The sequence below is a fragment of the Lissotriton vulgaris genome, unplaced genomic scaffold, assembly GCF_964263255.1.
Source record: "Lissotriton vulgaris unplaced genomic scaffold, aLisVul1.2 SCAFFOLD_1854, whole genome shotgun sequence".
In the NCBI taxonomy this organism is placed as follows: Eukaryota; Metazoa; Chordata; class Amphibia; order Caudata; family Salamandridae; genus Lissotriton; species Lissotriton vulgaris.
Genome location: NW_028248157.1, coordinates 104,421 through 109,641, shown reverse-complemented (window position 1 = coordinate 109,641; position 5,221 = coordinate 104,421).

Genomic DNA, 5,221 nt, shown 5'->3' with positions numbered 1-5,221 from the left:
ACCAGCACCCTGTGACTAAGCACACCTGTGCCTGCCTTATTTAACGTCTCGCGGCCCCCGCTCCAAGTGAACCGCTCACAGCCGGGACTCTGTTGACGCCGTGTGGGGACTTCCAGGACCAGCAGCCCTGTGACTATGCACACCTGTGCCTGCCTTATTTAACGGCTCGTGGCCACCTCTCCGCGGGACGCACGCTGGCACGCCCCGGGCAAAGCCCGGGCCAAGGGCCGGTCCGTTTTTGCCTGTTGGTGACCAGTGGTGGCTGGGCTAGGCCACCCCTCCTACGCCTGCAATTTAAAGTCAGCTATCAGTAATTTTACTTTTGTTTGTGATCCTACACCCTGTACCAGTTTTCAGTGCATTTACTAGTTGGAACGAAATGTCTGGCCTTGAAGGAAAAAACAGGAAAGTGGGGACGGGGGCCATGTAGCTGGAACCCTGGACCAATTTATCACAAGGGGTACCTCGGTTCTGGCACATGAAATCACTCTGACCGAGCGCAGAGTGTCTCAAGAACTAGAATTTGCCAAACGCTCGTCGATGGGAGATCTGATAATGGCACGAACTCCAGTGAGAGCAAATGGTGGGATCACGGTCCATGGAGCCCCGCAACTGGGTGGTAGTCCTCCCTCTTTGGGCGAGAAGGTGTGTCTCTCTGCAGGGAGGGGAGCATGAATATCCAAGCAGAACTATGCGTAAGAGCATTCAAGCCCCTACTATTGATGTTCAGGCCCTTACTAGCCCAGCAATGGGGGGAACCCCGGAAGCCCTACGGGACAAATCTGTAAGGAAGATGGGGGCAATTCCAAAAAGGAAGCGAGGAGAGGGCTCACAGAGGGGCATAAACCCCAAAATTCTGAAGTTGAATGATCATGGAGGATTACTTGATGTTAACCATCCAACCTCAACCTTGGCAGAGGAGAATAAAGTGCCCCTCTTCCTGGCCCTTCGTTGCTATTAGATGATGGATTTTTGTCAAAGATTGGTGGCCTCATTACTTCCTCTATGCAACCTTTGCTTGATAGACTCTTAGCAATAGAGGAGAGGCTGGCGAAATTTGAATCCTTGGCAACGACAAACTTTGACGGGATACAGAGGAATTTACTGGGGAAAAATCTGGTTATAAATGCAACTACTGAGGGATGTAGGGACATGAACACTACTAATATGAATCCAGACCCCCACGCTGCAGAGTCAATGGAAGCCCTAGTGCGTGGGAACACTTCACCAAGTGAAACGATCGGCAACAGTAGACCGCCCACGGGAAATAGTGCCACCTCTAGGGAGGGATTCAACAACCGCAGCCCGTGGAAATGGACTCCGTAATAAGGACACAGGGGGGTCTGAATGACTCTGACAATTATGTGAATAATCTACCTCACATTGACTTGCCACTTGAGTCAGTACCATACGTGGTTGTTTTGGCTGGGGTCCCGGAGTTAGCCGAGGGTAGGTCAGAATCGTATACTGAATTGAAAAACAAAACCACTCATTGGCTAAACTCCCATAGGCCCCTCCCTCCAAATATACGCAGTAACATTTTGTTTGTGCGTAGAGTAAAATGGGTTTGCTGGAGGGAGAAAGACATACAGGGGAATTGCATAGTAGTCATTTTTGGAGACAGGTGGGCGGTCCCCCATATTTGTAAGGGTCCATATCACAGCCCTTAACCCTCCATACAGGCCCTTGATCTCAATTATTTCTACACTACTTCATCACGAGGCGAGCGATCGGGGCACCAGGATAGGATCGCGGTAGGGTGTCACTATAGTGGAATTAGGATCAACACTCTAGGGCTGGATGGCTTTAATTCTGCATTTAACATTCCTGTAAGAAACAGATATAGCATCTTGGATATGGTTGATTGACTGGAGCCAAGTCAGGCATCACCGCCCACTAGCCTTAATCAACCTGTTGATTCTATTTTGGGTGTGGAGGAAAACCTTTGGGTCAACCACCTCAGTATGGGAATGTCAATGTGTGTGAAGGAGGTGCAAGGACCAGCCATTCTAGAGTACTTGAGGTATCTGGCTATTTGGTGGCTGGTTCCAACTTTAATAGTGTATTAGCTAGGGAGGAGGGTACATTTTATCAGTCTAGTGTCTCCTCATGTGAAAACATAGGTATCACAGCTAATCCCCTGGGCAAGAAATAGTTTCCAAATCTGAGGAAGGGACAGAAGGAACCCTTAATGGCACCAAGGTTATGTCTTGGAATATAGCAGGATTATGGGCTAAATTAGAGCAGTCGGACTGGGGCAATTTTGTAGACGAGCATGAAATATGCCTTTTTTCAGGAAACTTGGGCTTTACAATCCCCACATAGAGTAGGATTTGTAACATATAGTGAGCCAGCAGTGAACTGTATAAGAGGTAGACCATCTGGGGGTTTATGTATTTGGGTGGGTTCCCATTTGGGGTATACAGTAATGCGTGTTGACACCTATACGCCGGATGCAATGCATCATCATTTCCAAGGCTGACCTACTCAACTTGGCTATTATTAATGTATACTCCAGAATGTAATGTAATGTAAAAAAGATTTATAGAGCGCAACATACACCGGATGGTTTCTTGGCGCTGTTCACTAATTCATGAGGAGACAAAGGAGGGAGGGAGAGGGAGCTTATGTGTAGACACAGTGGAAAAGGTGAGTTTTTAGGAGAGACCTGAAGTGAGGGTAAGAGGAGGAAAGTCTAAGTTCCAACGGTAGAGAGTTCCAGAGTGAGGGGGCCAAAAAAGAGAATCTGATGACTCTGTGCTTTTTGCGCATAAACCTAGGCGTCTGGAGGAGTGCTTGGTGGGAAGATCGGAGGTGTCTGGAAGGGGCGTACGGGTGCAGAAGAGACGAAATGAAGGAGGGGCCGATGCCGGCCAGGGATTTATGTTTCAGACAGCCTAGTTTGAACTTACAGTGCTCCGATACAGGAAGCCAATGAAGGGCTTTGAGTAGAGGACGGACGTGATGATGTTTTGGTTGATGGTAAATCAGGCGGGCTGCCTGGTTCTGTATCAGCTGTAGTCTTTTGATTTGATATTGTGGGATACCTGCGTACAAGGCGTTGGCATAGTCGATCCGAGAGATGACTAATGCCAGCAACGCCAGGGTGAGAGCTTCAGTGGTCAGAAAGTGGGCTATTTTACGATTTTTTCTAAGCTGGTGGAAGCAGGAAGACACTGTAGCACTGACCTGATGTTTCATGGAAAGATCATGTGAAATGTAGACCCCCAGGCTTTTTACCTTGTCAGCAGGACAAGGGGAGGGGCCAAGGGAAAGGGGCAGAAGGTAGAGTTCCAGGGGTTGGATGGGCCTCCGACAAGAACAAGCTCCGTGTTGTCGGGGTTAAGTTTGAGATGGTGGGCGCCCATCCAGTTACTAATATGGCAGAGGGTAGACTGGAAGTCCTGGGCCTCTTCCTGCGAGGAGTCAAGATTGAAAATGAGCTGAATGTCATCTGCATAATTAAATGCAGTGACATTCCTTCCCCGGAGGGAGCGGATCAGGGGGATGAGGTACAGATTAAAAAGGAGTGGGGACAAAGACGACCCCAGTGGCACTCCGCAGGTGAGTTTCATCCTGTCCGCCGAAAATTGGGAGAGTCGGACAGATTGGTGGCGGTTCGTCAGGAAGGAACGGACCCAATCAAGGGCCATCCCTCCGATACCAGCCTCTTTGACACGGTCGACCAAGATGGTGTGGTCGACCGTGTCAAAGGCCGCCGACAGATCCAAGAGAGTCAAGGCATGGCTGATGTTAGAATCAGCTTCTCTACGGAGTTCCTCCATTACTGAGAGAATGACCGCCTCAGTCGAATGGGCGGGTCTAAACCCGGCCTGCTGAGGGTCCAAGAAGTTGGAGTCCTCAATAAAAGAACTGAGGATGCTGGTTACATATGACTCAAGTACTTTGCTTAGGTAGGGAAGAAGGGAGATGGGACGGAAGTTGCCCATAACCGTAGGGTCGGCGTTGGGTTTCTTTAAAATGGGTACTACCTCCGCGTTCTTAAACTGGCTGGGGACCTCACCGAGCAGAAGGGAGTTGTTCAGGAGGGCCAGTGGAAGGAGGGGGCAAGCTGAAAAAGCAGCCTGGAGAATCGCGGGATGGCAGCAGTCTGTGGGGGAACCAGAGGAGACTTTGTTAAGCAAGGCGATGAAAACATCTTCTGATATGGGGGGGAACTGAGTCAGGGAATGAGGGTTAATAGAGGGAGCAGCCTCAGTGAGGGGTATAGCCGGGGGTATGGAGGAAATACTATTTTTGATTTTGCTAATTTTTTCTATGAAAAAGCAGTTGAGGGAATCACAAAGTGCTTGAGACGGAAGGGGTTTGATGGTCACCCTATCCGGATGTGAGAGCTCCTCTACAATGGCGAAGATATCTTTAGATTTTTGCGCGGAATTGAGGATTTTAGTAGAGAAGTAGGCGGTTTTGGCGGCTGAGATTGCTCGTTTGTATTCTTCCAGTAATTTTAGAAAATGTGATTTCTCTGAGGGATCATAGCTTCTACGCCAACGGCGCTCGGCTCGGCGGAGACCTAGTTTTAAGGATTTAAGGCTATCAGAAAACCAGCGATGTGCGTCATGGGGGCGCTTAGTTCTGATTAGCTTGAGGGGGGCAACCTTGTCACTGGCGTATTCTAGCCATTTGACAAGTGCAGCTTCTTGGGAGTCAATAGGGCCAGAGCTGGGCAGAACTGAAGATGTTAAAGAGGTGAAGAATAAGTCAAGGTCTGCTTTGTTCCAATTACGAGCCAAGAGGCTAGGGCCTCGGCTGCGAGGGGGCGGAGGAGGGACCAGGAGGAGAAAAGAAATTAAATGATGGTCTGACCAGTGGCAAGGTGAGATCGTGAGTGACTTGATTTCAAGATTATAGGTCCACACCTGGTCTAGGATATGGCCCTCGGAGTGAGTGGGTAAGTGAACGTGTTGAAGACCATTAAGCCCAGTTAATAAGTCAGTAAAAGCCAAGGATTGGGGGCTTTCGTGGGCGTCTGACGGCCAATAGTTGAAATCTCCCAGGACCAAGAGTTTGGAATTATTAATTGTGAACTGAGAAAGCAAGTCACCAAAGTGAGAAGGGAAATTAGGAATGGATTGGGGGGGACGGTATACCAGGACGCAGGTAAGGGGGGACACAGAGGATTCAAATCTAATTGCCAGGCAGTCCACCTGGGGGATGGTGAGTAGAGAGAGGGAAGTGAACAGAGGGAGAGTTTGATAAT